The following is an 18670-nucleotide window of genomic DNA, read 5'->3' as shown; positions in this document are numbered from 1 at the left end:
TAGAACTTTCTAATTCTTAGAAAACCTACATATTTTGAATATTTTCACTTTTCGGTTCTAAAATTATTATTTGATTAGTTTAGTTTTGATTCTTGGCTAAAATCCTTTATTTTGTCATTTAATATCTGTGCATGTTATTCTCTGTTATTTTGAAATTATTTTATCAAAATTCTATTATCTGGATCTCTGGTAGGTCTGTTTCTATTGGCTGTTTTTTTCTTCATTTCATTTTCAGTTAATTCTTTTCTTTCTTTTTTGCCCATTCTTTTTTTTTTTTCTCTTGAGTATCATATATTATATATGAAAACTCTTAGGTGTGATATTATGCTTTTATTTTTATTTATTTTTAATTTTTAAAATTTATTATTATTATTGTTGTTATTATTATTTTAGAGAGACACAGAGCAAATGAGAATGGGAGAGGGGCAGAGGGATATAGAGAAAGTCTCAAACAGGCTCCATACTCAGCATGGAGCCTAACTCAGGGCTTGGTCCCATGACCCTGGGATCATCACCTGAGCTGAAACCGAGTCAGACTCTCAACCGACTGAGCTGCCCAGCCACCCCTATGTGATATTGTTTGTAGTTTACATTATCTTTTTCCAGAGAGCGTTTTTCTTTTGCTTCTCTTAGGTAAATTGTAGCTGGTGCAGCTTTATCCAAGTAGACTTTTAGCTGATTCAAAGTTGGTCTTGAATCTCTGTTAAGAGCCAGTTTATTTCTCACATTTACTCCTATAGTGGAATGTATCCCTCTGGGAATATAAACTAAATACTCAGGGTCTACAATAGGATCCCTCTGTCTTGGTTGATCCTGGGATCTAATTTTTGTCTTTAGCATTATGAAATTGCCAAAAAAATTTTCTCAGCTTCTTAGCCTCTCAGCTGTACTTTCTGTTTTTCTCTCCCTTCTCAGATACTGTTATAGAACTAACAAATGCCTCCACGAGATATTCATCAAACTTTTGTTGCCCATTAATCGTCTCAGCCATTATGTGCTTTTGGGTGGAGAGGGAAGAAGGAAATTAAAGATATGGATTCCTTGCTATCCTGGAGAGGGTAAAACCGTTTGAGGTTCTTCTAGTTTTATACTTATCTAAGCTTTTCAATTTTACTACTCAGGAATTATGGTGTAAATGGTGGTTTGCTCTAAAAATACGATCTCTTGAGAAATTTGGGATGCTAGGTTACAGTTTCTTCTGCTCTGGATTCTTATAACCATATGAGGGAGCAATCTATGCATAAGGGTTTCTATTATCTCAATTAACTGCCAGAGTTTAGCCTAGAGTTTAGGTTATTAGGCTCATTCTTAGAGACTCATCAATACTTAAATTCCAGTTGATTCCTTTCTGATTTCCCCTTCCTTGCTCACTTGTTCAAATCTTACCATGTTAAGACAAGGAAAAAGTTCTTATGTCCTCACTTATTCTTCCTATTTTGTATATTATGGGTTCTATGTATGTTCTATGTTTACACATACTTTCATTCTTGATATTTAAAGTCAGGTTTTTGAAATTACTAACAATATGCAAACAATGCCTTCCTCTCTCTAACATCTGTTATTTTAACTGGAACCCAGAACTTTCAAAATTGCGTATGCTATAGTTTTATAAAAGTCAGCTTAGGGGGAATAGTGGTCCACTGTTTGTGAGACACTGTACTTTCCCAATCCATGGGTTATTTTCCCTTGAATGAAGGATATCAAACTTGTTACTAAATTGTTTTTGTTTTGTCATTTGGCAGTTTTGGCAATAAAATGGTACCTGAAGTCAGCTGCTAAAGATTCTGAAGATGACTCCTAGGAGCAAGTGAAGATGCCTCAGAGCCTTATTTCTTTGTGGCCTCTTCAGCACTCTCCAGGATCTCTGGTAAGCTTCTATTGGATTGAACTCTGCTTATTTTGCAAATTGAGCTCCTTGATTTTGTTTGTTCTAATACTTCTAGATAGGAAATTGTGGTATGAGAGAGTCCAGATTTTTCATGGTGAGATTTAGTGGGCCGCAACTTTTGGGTTTGTGGCCAACCTCGTCTACGAGGTAAATGCCTTTGGGAGGTCCTTCCAGGTCTTTGGAACTGTGCACAGACAGCCAGAAACAGTAAGTCTGGTTGAATTTGGCAGTATTCTTTCAAGGGAAAATAATGGGTGTACATCAGTTAAAATAAAGCAAGATGGCAGCTGTTAGGGGACTCACAAGGGGACTTAAGGTAAGTCCACAGCATAAACTACTGGGGGACTTGAAGAAATAAGTTAAGAAATTCAGACTTTTTAGACCAATATCTCGTCAAAACCTAGGCAGGCACAAGTCAGACTATTAAAAGCTATTATGGTGTCTGTCACTACAAAGAAATCCAAAAGGAATAACAGATCTACTGCTAATGGGAATCTTGGAAGCCAAAGCTGAAAAATTGGTGGGCACTGGTTGAGCACTTAACTACTGATAGAGGGCTTGCCATCTAACTCTGACCGCTGTGCTAGGATACATTGATTACAATATAGATTAGATTGACACTAAGTCACCCACCAGACTCAAGAAAATGTCTATGCAACAAAGTACACTGTAAACCACCACAGAGTCGCCAACCCAGAAGCACATTGCTCTTAGGTATTAATTTGGCTCCAAGAGGCACAAGGCTCACCTAAAGAAAGGGGCTCCTTAAATTTGAAAGAATTAAGTGTTCTTCCTTCCGGCACACCTGCTAATTTTGTGCCTAAGAGCTGTAATCGTGGAAGCTGTAGATATCTACAAAAAATGGAAAAATCTTACTAAGACAACCTAGAATGGTAATTATAGAGAATATTCCAATTAGATCAGATCATTCATTTAAGAAGAGCTCTTTATAGTAAAGCATCCCAAATCAAACAAACACAACAGAATACCTATTTTAATCGGCAGGCAGAGGCTCCAAAAAAGCTTCAAGATTCCAAAATAGCTTCATTGATTAGTTTCACTGCAAAAGGTTAGTGAAGAGGACACAACAGGTATCTAAAAGAAAAGACTGTAAGACTGACATGTCTCCCATTGTACCCCTCCATCCTTGTTTGCCTGAATATTTACAGTCTACTCATCTGAATTGTCTTTCCACTTGGAAGAGGTTGAAGACTGTAAACAAAAAGTCTGCCAAGTTAGTGGCCTTACAGATACCCTCATATCCACCTTCAAAAGGACTCTCATATGAACCCCTTGCAGGGTTGATGCCACTCAGAGATTCTCCAGTAACTGCCAGTTAATTCTTTAAATAGCCAAGGAGAAATTAAAATTAATAGAAAACTTAGCCAAATTCTAGTAGATACTGGAGTTACACTTTGTATGTTAAACTCTACTTGCTCCAGAGTCTGAAGATGGGACCCTGGGAAAACTGTCAGAATCCAGAAAAGAATGAGAATTCTTACCAGAGTCATCTATCCCAGATCTCTGTCTATACTGTCCAATTCAGGGAGGAAAGTGACATTTCACCTTGTCTCTTCCTTTCCAAATCTATACCCATTGGTTGCCAATTCTTTCCTTCCTATAAATAGCTATTACCCTCTTTATTGCCTTATTTTGTGTCCTAAGAACTTGGCTTGACAGCCATCAGGTCAGGGGCCCCAAAATATCGTCAGACAGAAATGTGGGTTGTACCCCATTTGCTGCTAGACATGGCTGGGCAGAAGTGTGGGTGGCACTGCAGTTGCAGTGGGGGTCCTACCAACTATTACTAGGTCTTACAAAATTGTCTCAATGTTTCTTTTAACTATCTTTGGGAGTGGCTTTGGATCTTGGGAGGGTAATATCTTTTGTACCCCTCTGATGCCTCTTCGGACCATGAGGTTGTTCAGTACTGCCAGAAATATTTGTAGTTTGTCCCTGCTGAAACCTGACAAGATATTGAAATATGTTTTTAGAGTAGCTCTATGGTCAGAAGCTGACCTTATTGGAAGCCAATATTCAGAGCCTGATAGGAACTTTTAAAATGCCTTCATCCCTAAGCTAAATGTATCCAGAGGGGGGGTGGAGTGGGGAGACATTCCAAAGACAAAGTTCTAAATCTAGGACCTAAGGACCTTTTGATTTCATCTTAGTTGAAGATTTTCTTTCTCATCTAAAGTAGCAAATTGAAGAAAATGTAGTTGGATGGGTAGATTAATCCCTTCATGTCAATTGGGTTGCTACCCAAGTCTTGGAGGAATTAAAAACTACTCTCCTTGTCTTATATTGAGTCTTTAAAAGAACAAAAATACAGCTCTGGATTTGCAACTCAAATGCAACTCAAAACCCACTATCCTTTTTGCCAATCATAAAACCTCCCCTATTCATGTCAAAAAGCTTGTAGTTATTATAAAAATTCTGGCCTTAGGAAACAAAAGTCCTTCTTGGAAGAACTTGGGTCCCTGTGCCTTTGAGATATAAATGTTCTACCTGGCCTTCTCTAGGAACTTTCATCAAGGCCATCTCTTTGAAATGCAGACTTAGGAGGTAATTCTTATCAGAAGGAAACAAGGGGGAAAAGGAAGTTTGGAAATTAGGTGTAAACCTTAATCTTCTCCACAAATATTAGTTCAAGCCATCTGACAGGTATTCTTATTTCATCTGTTAGAAACACAATTTAAATTCAGCAATTGTTCTTTTATAAACTACTGAGTTTTGCTTTATCATACCTGTCTCATAACTAAAATTTTAAAACAAAAGGTAAAGATCTCTGTTTACCTCTGTCTGTATGATGATGTATATCTATGTATGCATGTTGTAAATGTGTTATTATTTTTTTTTTTATACCTTGAGATGGTATTGTCCGAATCAATTTGTGAAGAGCTCTATTTAGTTGGCTTAAACATTTAGGGGTGGCTGGGTGGCTCAGTCGGTTATGCATCAGACTCTTGATATGGGCTCAGGGGTGATCTCTCAGTTATGATCTCTTGGTCAAGAGATCCTGGAGCCCTGCATCTGGCTCCAGGCTGAGCATGGAGCCTGCTTGGGATTCTCTCTCTCCCTCTCTCTGCCTCTCCCCCACTTACATATGTTCTCTCTCAAAATAAATAAAACAACAACAACAACAACAAAAGAAAATCAAGAATTTATATAAATCAAGTATATGCTCAGAAATACAGAAATTAACCTAAATATTTTTCAAGTTCTCATGATTTAAGATAATATTCAATAACTAGTTTAAGGTTGTTGGTTTAACTAAAACAGGCATTATTCTGCGTTATCAGCAGTACATATAATGCTTTTATTCTACCTATGTTTACTAAAAGTCAAATAAGCTCATGTTACCTCTGTTACAGAATTTGTCAGCAAGAAAGATAATTTAAGAAGACGGTTAGCTGTTTAATGTCTCAAGAAATTTTCATGAGTAATCTAGACATAATTGTTAAGGAAAAGAAAATTAAATAGATGTTAGTAAAAGCTTATAAATGAACTTTTCAACAATAAAAATGTCAATTCAAATGTGAATTATTTGATTCTTTGTTTTTCCTACTCCCACTTGAAGACAGTGCGTGTAAAAATCCTTACTGAAGTTTGGATGATTGGAAGAGGCAAGATTAGGAGTAAATCTTCAATTAAGTAGAGTGCTTAGCGTGTGGTATTCTGAAATAAATAGTATAGCTATAGTCACAATGATTATGTCAGTCATTTACTGGGTCCTTGCTTTGTTTCCTAAATGCCCAAAGTGTTTTGTGAATCTATGATTTCCTCAACAGTCCTATGAAGTTAAGATAGTTACAGGTGAAAATAAATCTTTGAGAGAGACAAGTAACTTGCTAAACTCACCAGTAACTCTGAGGTCTGAGCTCAGGTTTGCCTGACTCTAAAACTCTGTACACTTTGTATGTTATGCATGCATTTTTAATTAGACTTTATTTTATTCCTATCAAAATAATAGTGGTAGTATGGAGCATTATCTGGAAAAGACAATTCAATGTATAAAATAATGATGTTCAAATGAAATTTTACCTTGCACTTGAAATGATTTATGAGCTGTTGCAATGCTTTATTTCATGTGTGTGTGTTTGGGGAGGGCATGTGTACGCATTTATTTCATGTTCTAGATTTAAAGTTTTTGAAGGCAGGATTTTCTTTTTTCCTTTTGTATTTGTTACTGTATTTATCATGGTAAAATGTAAACAAATTCTTGGTGCTTATTCAGTTCTTATCAGACAATAAGGGATAAATGTACAAACACTGTTTTACAGAATTTTATCTGGAACCAGCTTTGCTAGCTACCATGGCCCCTTAGTTGAAATAAGGGTGATGTATGTGTGTGTGTGTGTGTGTGTGTATATATATATATTTTTTTTTTCTTTTCATATCTGTAGACCAGCACAGTGAGATTTATCTCTGAACAGTGATCAAGGAGATTTCTACCTACTTTTTTTTCAAGAAGCAAATTTATTTTATGGTAAAATGGTATAGTACAGAAACATAATATCAAAATATAAATTCAGGAACTGCATTTCAATAAATGCCAGAGTGATAGAAGAAAGAATGCTGGAATCAGATAGACCTAGGGACAGCAACAATAACAGTATTAATAACAACAGTGATTAATAGAGCAATGACTATGAAACTGTACTAATATTCCTCATGCAATCCTTACAACTCAAGGTTCATTTCATTACACTTTTCTTTGCCGAGGAGGAAACTGAGGTTTAGAGAGGGTAAGTCTGTTATCCAGCCTCACACAGGTAGTAATGAACAGAATCAGGATTATGTCATAAGTCTATCTTAATTCAAAAGAATCTATTTACTATTAGGTTTATAATGCCTCTCAAATGTAGTCTGCACCAATGCTGTTTTTGTTTTTTTTTTAAAATAATTTTCTTGTGTTTAAATGTAAACAACAATCTTCACACAGTAAAATGATTGTATGCAATCTGACTGGCTCATAATCATCATAAACTCACTGCTTTTAAGTCGTACCCTAGACTTCCCATTATCAGTATATTGCTAGAGAATTTTAACAAATATACTTAACAATAATGCATGTTTTAGATATTAGAAATAAAAGTCTAAAATAATTCCAAGCATTAAGTCTCTATAACTTAATTTTTCAGTGGACAGAAAAGGAATGTATATTTAGTACTTGATACTATCTAATTTCATCCAGGTCTCTTTTTGCTGCTACATCCTCTGGGTAATAATTTGACCTTCCCCTTGAACTTCGATTTTTTTTTTGTCATGTATTTTTAGGTTTCTGAATTAACAGGAAAAAAATTAGCACCATTTTCTCTTCTCCACAAACCTCATTTTGTTCACATTTCCTGTTCTTCCAGCCATCTCCCTAGGCAACAAAGCAAACATAGGAAAAATTTTATTTTCAAAAAATTAAAAAATTTAGATAAATGTTGAAGAAAAAAATGAAGATTGTCTTTTCAGATGCTTATGTAACTAGGAAAAAAAGCAAAAATGTTTCTCACTTACATTCTGACATTTATATGCCAGCTGTTGCCTGTCTAGGAGCTCTGTGTGTAATACTGACCCAGAATAGCAATTAACCTTTGATCTTGAGTATCTCTTCATTACACCTCTCTTTATCTTCCTTGTTTTTTCTTTCTGTGAAACCATATACACTGTCAGTATAAAGTCATTTCACATGTTCAAAGTAAACAAAACTGCTCATTTTGGTCAAACATCTCTCAGAAGTTTCTTCCAGGAAACTCCAAGCCAGATAAAAAAAACTTTATGTGATTTTTCAAACCATGATCTCAATATGTTTGCAAGTGATTTGTTTTTCATAGTTACTAAAATATCTACTGTAACTCAAGAAATCTCCATTATGCTTTAAAAAAGAGAGAGAAAAAGAAAGAAAAATATACCAATGAAATCTGTTAAATGAAGTACCAGTTCTGGATGAAACCAATAGTCAGAAGTTCCTGTTAGATTTAGTTTGGAGAGCATGGTTATTGGGGCTGGGTATGTGGCCAGGGCATCTGGAGTCATCAGAAAAAGCTTCTGTAATATCTGCTCAAATTACAGCAATATTTTTTCATGGGGAGCTATTTCTTTGACCCTTGTATGCTATTAGAAAACTTCAGTTATTTCAAACCAAAGTTGACAAAAAGAAGTCAGGAAAACACCAAGGTAATGGTTCCTTTTTTACAGTAGGATAGTGGCCCACATAAAAAAAAATCGGTATAAAAATAATAAAAATCCAAAAGCTATTATTAGAGTCACATTAGGATCTTTAAAAATCAATGGGATGAATCCATAATTTCATCACACACCATATTTTCCACCCCAAAAAGCTAATAAAGCCACAATGTAATTATCTTATGAAATGAGTATCCCGTCTATAGTCAGATCACATCTTACTCACATCCAAGGCTGGCAGGTAACTCTCTCATTATGTTTCTCACTTACAACACAGATTTCTAAGCTGCCATGACCACCACAGACCACATTATTATACCTGGACTAATACTTGAGATGACTGCTATTTAATGAGTACCTACTATGCTGTTAGGCTCTCTGCTAGGTGGTTTATAATCATTTCTAATTTGCCTTCGACATTTAGTATTGTTTTTCTAGTATGTACGTGAGAAAATTAAAACCTGAGATGGTTCAGTAGTTTACCAAAAATATATAGCTATGGAATGAAAATCCTGGGATTGAAATACAAATCTCATCCCCAAATCTAGGGTATTTTTACTACAACTTACTGTTTACAGAAGCAATTAACAGAATGAAAGAATCACTATGGGGTGGGACAGGTGGAAATGGCCTTATTTCATGCTACATATATGGCATTCATTTTTGGTAATTCATTATGGGACAGTCGTTTCTTTTATAATTATCAACTCATAATATTACTACCTAGTTTTTGGTTTCTGTGACTGACAGGTTTGAGAAACATGTTGGAGAAAACAATAGCTTATCCAGTTTAAATATGTTTGAATATATTGAATTTATAGTACTTGTAGGTTATCCAATATACCTTTCTTTTTTTTAAGTTTTTAGTTATTTTGAGAAAGAGAGAAAGTGCAAGCAGGGGAGGGGCAGAGAGGAGAGAGTGAGAATCCCAAGCAGGCTCCAGACTATTAGTGCAAAGCCTAATGCGGGGCTCAAACTCACAAACTGTGTGATCATGCCCTGAGCTGAAGTCAAATGCTTAACCGACTGACCCACCCAGGTGCCCCCCTAGTTTACCTTTTTTAATCCAGTGGCAAGGAAACTCTGCAAATAAACAACAGCCAGGTGCACAGGGGACAGTACCTTTTCACCGTATTTTCTATGTAAACACAGAAATCCTATGGTGGCTTAAAAAAATATATCCTTATATATATGTATATATATATATATACATATATCCTTTGAATATCAGAGTTAATCACTGTAAAGGAACAAACTTAATCATTTTTCATAGCTGCCAGCTGGAATCTTAACTGGAAATTCTGCAGGAATACCTGTTAATGCTTCCAGTTGTTTATGACCTAAAAAAATTGCTGGATCATTCATTCTTAAAAGATTATTATTATAACTGTATTGTTTTAGTGGTATGAAGGTACATTTCCTATTTCTTGTGATTTATGACTCTACCCTTTATGAATGGTAGCCATCTTCCACAGACAACTGTGCAATGAAAGGATTAAAAAGTAGTTATCCTGTATTACATAGAGTAGCTTTTATCTGTGTTAAGAATTCCTTTTTTTTTCTTTGTAATTATCTTACCTGCTTCTATATCACTGTGTAATGGACTGTTTTCCCACTCATGGTTGGCATTATACAAGACAATTATCTAGATTACAGTTACTTATTTGAAAAAAGACAAGGCACATTACACATATGTAAAATTATGTGGCTGTAAATATAAAAAATTTTAAATGTAGAGATCTGGTTTTTATAGTTTTAAATAAGAGACATCTGGATATTTATCTTTGACTGCTTTTAAAATTCACTTTGAGGGGCACCTGGGTGGCTCAGTCGGTTAAGCGGCCGACTTCGGCTCAGGTCATGATCTCGCGGTCCATGAGTTTGAGCCCCGCGTCGGGCTCTGTGCTGACAGCTCAGAGCCTGGAGCCTGTTTCAGATTCTGTGTCTCCCTCTCTCTGACCCTCCCCCATTCGTGCTCTGTCTCTCTCTGTCTCAAAAATAAATAAACGTTAAAAAAAAATTAAAAAAAATTCACTTTGAAAAAATAGGTTTTCACAGGATTTCTTTTGACTGTAATAGAAATGTGAACTGGAATTGTATTTTCTTGAATTACCAACAAGTAGAGCACAGACTACATAGTTCTACAAATAGTCTTTAAACACTGACTAAACACAAGTAAGCAAACAATTTTTACTTTCACTGTATTAAAGCATGTATATAGACTAGATTTTTTAGCTTATATTTTAATATGGCATAAAATATAGATATACAAATATTGTTTTTAAATGTTAGAGCCTTTTCAATTTTAGGGAAGACCAAATTTATCCTATTTAAAATAAATTTTTGACCCTTTGTACTAAAAAATTTTAACTTTTCCAATTTAAATAATTTTTCCTCTTCATCCACCAGACAAATACATATCCAGTCATCAACTTTCATAATGACTCACAACATGATTTCCTTAACAAGTTCATTGGGAGGTCATTGATGTTTTGCTTTCCAAGTATTTCAGTCTCATTGGGTATTGTATATTGTAACAGAAATTTAATGTGAGATGATGAAGACTTTGCATAAAACTACAGGCAATTTTACATGGCAGAAAATATACATTACAGTTAATACAGTGGCTTAATGGTTTCCATTTTTCATTCTGTACGTTAAATGTGAAATATCATTTCGGGCGGTGTTTCTAAAACATTCTCTTAAAAACAGACTATCTGGAGAGTACACATGATATGAAATATTCAAAATGAAATGATCAGTGAATGACTTTTGATTGAGAGACTGTCCCAGTAGCAGAATGTCTGTGTGGTTTGTAGAACATAACACTTCATTAGCATCCTTCTGTAGTAAATGAACTCAGTCCTCCCAAGATTTACCTTGAAAAATAGAAAGCATTTGGTTTGTATATTTTCCAGGTCACAGGCGCCTTTAAGTTTCTCACAGTGCCATTCCCATACATACATTTTATCATCTTATGTACAATGGCAAAGATTTCCAGACCACCTGAAGCCTGCAGATCATAATGATGAATATTTGTATGCCTGAACAGGGGAACAGACATCATCTTGGGGGTACTTACAGCTTTTGTACCTATGAATTACATTTAGGAACAGCAACACTATTTTCATAACACAGTAGTTTCAGCTACAAAAGGCAGAAAAGTCTTCTGAAAAATAGAAGCAAACTGAAGGCACTTTCTTCTTCATAAGATTGACCATATTCAGCTTCATCTTTTACTTCCTTATGCCAATCTTATGGAAACATAGAAAAAGATTGCCTGTTTGTAGAATGTATGATAGGCTTTCTAGGTTATTTTATGATAGTGTACTTTTAGATATGTCACCCTACTAAGACCAATTGAGCTATGTTTTTATCTTAGAAAGACAGAAGAGGAAAAGTAAGCATAGTGCCATCAAATAACAAAATAATTTGTATTTAAATTAAAAAACACGTTGAAATGAGAAAATAAAAAATAATTTTTAGTATTCTTTTAAAATTCTATCTTATTTTAGTAAGAGAACACCTAACGTGAGATCTACTCTCTTAACAAAATTTTAATTGTACAATACAGCATTGTAGACTAGAGGTACCATGTTGTAAAAAAATCTTTGGAGGTCATTCATCTAACATGAAAATATGCTGTTGATTAGTAACTCCTCCATTTTCTCTTCCCCCAGCCCCTTGCAACCACCATTCCATTCATTGATACTATGAATTTGACTATTTTTGAGCTCATTTCTACAACTTCACCCAAAATTGCAATTAAAAAATTTAAAAGCAATATAAGTATATTTTGAAATGATATGAAGTTATGTTAATAAGATTAGTTCCTGATGCTATTTTCAAGCATTATTGTTTCTAGCATTATTTTAAGGAACCAAATGTCTCAATTTAAATGTCTATATCACCCTGTAGGTTATGAAGATCAAAACTTCAGCTGATAACTACTTCCCTAAATTAGCTAAGGTGATTTTTCCAGTGCTAACTAAAGGCATAAAATGTACCAATGAATGAAGTATGAATCCAGCTTTCAGAAAACTTACTCTTTTTATATTTAGGTAAAATATTCATATATTAGTAATTAGTAAAGTACAAAAGAGGAAATCCACTACTCTCTCTTCTTTCTTGTGAGATACATCTATGAGGTAAGGTGTGTTAAACTGGGAAAATACAAAATAAAAGAAATGTGACATGATGTATGTGTGTGTGTTAATATGTGAGCTACATTATATTTGGAATTGTTTATTGGTTAAAAATCAGATGAAAATAGAATTTCAATATATTATAAAACACTAAGTGTAAGTCATTATTTAATGTTAAGTGCATCAGCTACTCAACCTAGTGCTTTCTAGGTCCTTCACTGATGTGTTTGGTCAGTCTTCAGGGGATCTGTAAACTTCTTGAAGTTTTAATAAAAACTGTTGTGTGTCTGTGTATACATGTAGTTTTCAGGGGAAAAAAGTCTTTAGTTTTCATCAGCTTGTAAAAAAGTATCCAGGACCCAGAAAAGGTAAAGGGTTTGTTACTACATTGTCCTGATTATTCAATGTAAATTTGAAAAATAAATAAATCTAAAACATTGATGTGATTATTTATTTCCAGAGATCATGAAATAAGACTTAGTATTTTTTGCTGGAATGGAATTACTGAAATGTTCAACATAGAAAACAAATATTAGTCAGGGTAATGTGAAAAGAGAAAATTTTCCATGAACCTAATAACTCAAAGAAAAGAAATATGACTGTAAGTTGAAGATGATGAAATTCATTTAAAGCGTGCTCTCTAGTGGGAAGAGCCTCATTAAGAATGAACATATTTTGGGGCACCTGGGTGGCTCAGTCAGTTGGGCATCCGACTTCAGCTCAGGTCATGATCTCGCGGTTTGTGAGTTCGAGCCCCTCGTCGAGCTCTGTGCTGACAGCTGGGAGTCTGGAGCCTGCTTCAGATTCTATATCTCCCTCTCTCTCTGCCCCCTCCCCGACTCATGCTCTATCTCTCTCTGTCTCTCAGAAATAAATAAATGTAAAACAAAAACTTAAAAAAAAACATATTTTCACAATATTTCATACCATCTCTATTTCTATTGGAATTAGTGTTTTCCTCTTAGTTTAATTAATGTCATGCTAATTTGTTAAACAACCAGTATCATCAGGAACATATTTTCAGTTTGAAATTGGTGGTGGTGATTAATTGGGTAGAGATTGGCCTTTATTTGTTAAATTATTGAAATATGTGAATAAAACTGGTTTTTTAAAAGTTGAGAGATATTATGGCTGCCAGATATGCTATAGGATGCCCAGTTAAATGTGAATTTCAAATAAATGATGAATAATTTGTAATATAACTGTATTCCAAATATTGTATAGGACATACTTATACTAAAAAAATTATTTGCTGTTTATCTGAAATTGAAATATACCTATTATACTATATTTTTATTTGCTAAATCTAATAACCCTGCATACATATTAAATGCTAAAAATTATTTCAGAGGCAATAGAATATCATTTTATTGCATTATAACTTGAACACTATAAGGAAAAAATTCCCTTGAGAATCAATATTCCCATATCAAAAACAAAAAAGAAAATGCTTTCTGTATGTCCATAACTGCTAATAAATATACACAATAAATCAGAAGTCACAACAAATTTAAATTTTAAATAAATGTATTATTATGTTTGGTAAAGGAAGAAATAAAATATTACATTTCATAGGACTCTATATCTTTTATAAGGTAAAAAGATGCCCTCTCAAAATGAAATATATTTCCAGCATTGGAACTGATGTTTCCAGAAATGTTTGTAGTAGATAGAATGTAAGAAACAAGATAGTGTTGGAATACCTCAACATTACTAAATATGGATTTACTGTGTTTATGTTTAAATTAGTAGTCATAGAAGTATCTTCATGTATGTAATGTAAAGAAAGGGAGGAAAACACGTTGGAAGAGGAGAATGTTGAAAGGTACTTCAAAACTGAGGGAGGTAGAAATAAAGGAGCAAAAGATAATCTTGGCAGTAAAAGAATAAGGGAAAGTGAAAATTAGACTTAAAGAGTAGCAAAGAGGGAGCACCTGGGTGTCTCAGCTGAGCATCCAACTTTAGCTCAGGTCATGCTCTCATGGTTTGTGAGCCCCACATGGGCTTTGCACTGACAGCGCAGAGCCTGCTTTGGGTGTTGTCTTCCTCTCTGCCCTCCTCTGCTCACACACTCCCATTCTCTCTCTCTCTCTCAAAAATAAATAAACATTTAATAAAATTAAAAAAAAAAAGAGCACCAAAGAGTTAAATTACCAAGCTGGGTTGAAAATATTCTATTTGGAAGGAAAAGGTAATATAATTAATAGAGTTTCCCAAGGCTAAAAAGCCAGTTGAGAAAGGCAGGCAGTGGGGTGGGGGAGGGGAGGAGGCACTATTCTTGCAAATTCCAGATGACTTGTGTAAGATAGCAACACAATGAGTATTTGCAAATCTTACAGTTGAGGATATAGTTGTTGGGAGGTAGGTTTGAGTGAGTAATGTGATGAGCCGAATGTATCATATGCACAGTGTTATTTGTTAGAAATAGTTTATGGAGAGTATGTGATTATTATGGTCAATTAGTGGTTGCTATGTGTGTATACCAAATAAGATTGTTTATGGGATAATAGGATATGAAACTTGTCTAAACTGCATGCTTGGCTCAATCTCTTGCACCTTGTTTGGGTGAAGGAAGGTGTGAAGAAGTTTCACTCATTTATACACTTATTATTTGTAGAAGAGGAACCCTATCTTGTGACCCAAAGTCATAGTTGAATGAATGAATGAGTGAATGAATGAATGAATGAATGAAAAGAAACCCAGAGGTGTTCACAAATATTGTACCAAAGCAACTCCATTTCCTAAATAATTGCAGTTTCCTCCTATATTTAAGAGTAGAGGTTAAACTACTGCTTCAGTCAGTAAGGGAAATTAGTTTTTTTTAAAAAAGAAAAGAGAAAGCCTCTGCCTTTTTAATATCATTTTCAAGATTCAATGTCAATATTCATTAATAGAGATGGAGTTATATAAACCAAACACATTTTCAGTGTAGCCAGAGCATTACCCACGATGAAACAGGCATGTGGGAACCCATGCTGAGGTAATTATAAAGAAAATATGTCATTTAGGGTAATATGTTCTTGAGGAGCTCATAATACTTCGAAGACTTTGAAAACAAATACCCTTCCACTCAGGTTCCCAGAGCTATCCAGCTGGTTGTAGATCAGGTAGTTGTAACGAGTGCTCATTTAAATTAGTTGCTTTAAAATATATTACCTTTTTTAGAAGCTATCTTTAGTAGGAGTGCCTCAATTCTAATTTAATTCATTTATAACTAAAACTGATTTACAAAGAAAAAGCAAATAAAGACACAAGGAAATATCATTTTATGCCCTCTGGATGTGGAAAATTCAAGAAGTCTGATAATATCAAATGTTGGAGAGTATATGGATCAAAATTTCTGTTGCGAGTCAAAATTTGTCCAACTATTTTCAAAACAATTGAGCACTTTGTAAAAGTATCTTTTGGACTGATTCCTAGAAAAACCTTTTTATAAGTAAGACATGTACAAGACTATTGTAGCAGCACAGTTTGCAAATGACAAACACTGGAAGCAAACCAAGTGTGCCCCGACAAAATTAATTCTAAGACTGTGGTGTTTTCACACAATGGGGAGCTCCACAAAGTGAACTGTAGTGTTATGGATACAGTATGTGACCAGATTCTCCCCTTCAGCACTGAGGCACTCAGGTCTTCCAGCTGCAAGAAGTATTGTTTGCTCCTGGTTCATCATTCTTGGTCAAAGAGACAAAGACCATCTTTACAGGGGCAGTCTACATTTAAGAGGCTTTGAAGGCTTGGCTGTCTTTTTTCAATCTGAGACTTCTCCAAAGAGACACCTTAGCTTTCGAGCTTTCCTGGGTTTAGCCATGTTCCCTGTTGCAAGTGTATTGCAGTATATTCAGTGTCTCCCTTACCCAAATCCCCTTTCCTCATTTCTTAGAGGAGTAGTTCCTGCTAACACTGCCCAATAAACCACTTCCACACATGTTTTTCTGAGTCAGTTTTCTAGGAGCCTGAACTATGGCAGATGGTATCAAGAGTAGTGTTTGAAATAGATGATAAATGGGAATTTTGTAGGTGGATCCCCAGTTGGTTAGCTGGCAATGAGGACTTCATCACTGACAGCAGATGGAACTTGTATGAATGTTCATTTATATGAACATGGATAACACCAGGCATAATGAAGTGGTAAGATTGCTAAGTTTTACGGGTTGTGAACAGAAAATAAGAGTAACAGTGTAAGTAATGTACTGCAAATGCCGTATCTTAGTATTGGAAAGGTTCAGGGAAAGTAGAAATTACAAGGACTGAGGAATCAGAGGGCTATTGATGTGGGAAGAGGTTGGGGAAAAACATGTATGAGAGAAAGAATGTATTTATGACTGAAAACTCTAAGACATTGATGAGAGAAATTGACAAGGACACAAATAAATGGAAAGATAGGTTGTGTTCTTAGATCGGAAGAATTAATATTGTGAAAATGTGTATACTGTCCAAAGTGGTTTACAGATTCAATGCAATCTTTATCAAAATTCCAATGGCATTTTTCATAGATATAGAAAAAACAATCCTAAAATTCATACATAACCACGAAAGACCTCAACATCTAAAGCAATCTTAAGAAAGAAAACCAAAGTGGGAGGCATTACACTTCTTGATTTCAAACTATATTACAAAGCTATAGTGATCGAAATTATGTGGTACTAGCGTGAAAACAAACACAGAGACCAATGGAACAGAATAGAGAGACCAGAAATAAACACCCATTCTTGGGTGTCAAAAATATACAACGGGGAAAGGAAAGTCTCTTCAATAAAGGGTGTTGGGAAAACAAATGGAGAAGAAATAACAAAAAAAATCATCATTAGGCAAACATAGTAACTGATTCAAGCAAGACTTATAAATGTATTCCAGAACTAATGGATGGACACTGAGAATATAACCTATATTTAAAATATGCCTGAAAATATGAGTGTTCATTTATATTATCTCAAAGTATTTGTCCACAAGATACTTATTAATTGTAAAGAAAAATATAATAATGTTATAGAGGAGAAACCTAGCAGATACTACTTATCACTTTGAAGTGATCAAAGTTAATGTTACCAGTAACGTGACTTTCTGATACACTCTTGTGAAGAACATAGCACTGCTTCTGGGGATAGTCTAGTTAAAATGGATAACCTGAATCTAGTTATGAGTCAACATCCAACAAACCCAAAATTCTACACAATAATTGACCCATACACTTAAAAGACATCAAGGTTAAAAAACATAAGGAATACAGCAAAATTGTACCAGATTGAAGGACAGTAAGGAGACATGACAACTTAAGTGCAACATGTTATCCTGCACTAGGTCTCTGACTACAGATATTATTTGTTTTTCTTTTTCTGTAGAGGACATCATTGGGACTGTTGCCAAAATTTGACTGTAGCTTGTAGACTGATGGTGGTGGTGTATCGGATTTAGTTTCCTGATGTTGATGTACTCTGATTATATAAGAAAGTATCTTTGTCTTTAGGAAACTTTTTATTGAAATCTTTAGCAGTAAAAAAGTTTCAAGTTTGCAGCTTACATTCTAGTGGTTTAGAAAAAAATTATATACTACGTAAAAATTGTATATACATACATATACATATATATAATATGTATATGTATATATATATAATATATATGTATATGTATGTATATATATGTATATATATATACGTATATATACATGTATATATATATATGTATATATATATGTATATATATATGTATATATATATACGTATATATATATACGTAAAAATTGTATATACATACATATACATATATATAATATGTATATGTATATATATATAATATATATGTATATGTATGTATATATATGTATATATATAGAGAGAGAGGGAGAGAAATCAAATATTTTACATTATTTTAAATGTTAATGATTGGCAAACCGTATAGGAATGCTTTGGACTATTGCAATCTTTCTGTAAATTTAAAATTACTTTAAAGTAAAAAGTTAAAAAGCTAACCTCTAAAGTAAGCTCTAATGTGGGGCTCAAACTCACAAACCATGAGATTGTGACCTGAGCTGAAGTTGGATGCTTTACTGACTGAGCCATCCAGGCATCCCTGGTTTCTTTATCAGTAACCAGGACTATCGGTTTTGTAGTTTGGATTTTATTTATGGTATTATTTTGAGGTTCTGGTTTCTAATTCATAAACTCCCAATGATTAATGGATTCTTGTTCAGGTTTCCTGATTTATGAGACTGAATTATGAAATCTCATAATTCAGAATGTATGTAGTGAAGCCAAATTTATTTTATTGCTGCCTTATTGAGTATTTAGAACTGCTGAATTGCTGTAAGTAGAAATTAAATATAAACAAAGTTCAGAGGTTACAAATGCTTTGGATAGAAATTGCCTAAAGCATTTTTGTGGAGCAAAACTACTAGCTTCATTAAATAATACATTTTAAAATAGCAAACAAACCAAAGCACCTTCAGATTCTGAAGTGA

The 18670-nt window shown here is 34.2% G+C and overlaps 1 long non-coding RNA gene across 3 annotated transcripts in view; it reads left to right on the top strand.

Annotated features, from left to right (window-relative positions):
• Window positions 1-18670, top strand: part of LOC132671476 (uncharacterized) — a 48051-nt gene that overhangs the window by 6153 nt on the left and 23228 nt on the right. For 2 of the 3 annotated variants that reach the window (XR_009607113.3, XR_013557044.2), the window contains one exon: window positions 1743-1867. This is a non-coding gene — a long non-coding RNA (uncharacterized LOC132671476). Of the gene's footprint in view, window positions 1-1742; window positions 1868-5262; window positions 5351-18670 lie in introns of those variants that run through there. The other variant, XR_009607115.2, reaches the window with a different exon arrangement.

Source organism: Panthera onca, chromosome C1, assembly GCF_046562875.1.
Source record: "Panthera onca isolate mPanOnc1 chromosome C1, mPanOnc1 haplotype 2, whole genome shotgun sequence".
NCBI classification, from domain to species: Eukaryota; Metazoa; Chordata; class Mammalia; order Carnivora; family Felidae; genus Panthera; species Panthera onca.
This window is presented reverse-complemented; position numbering and strand designations above follow the sequence as displayed.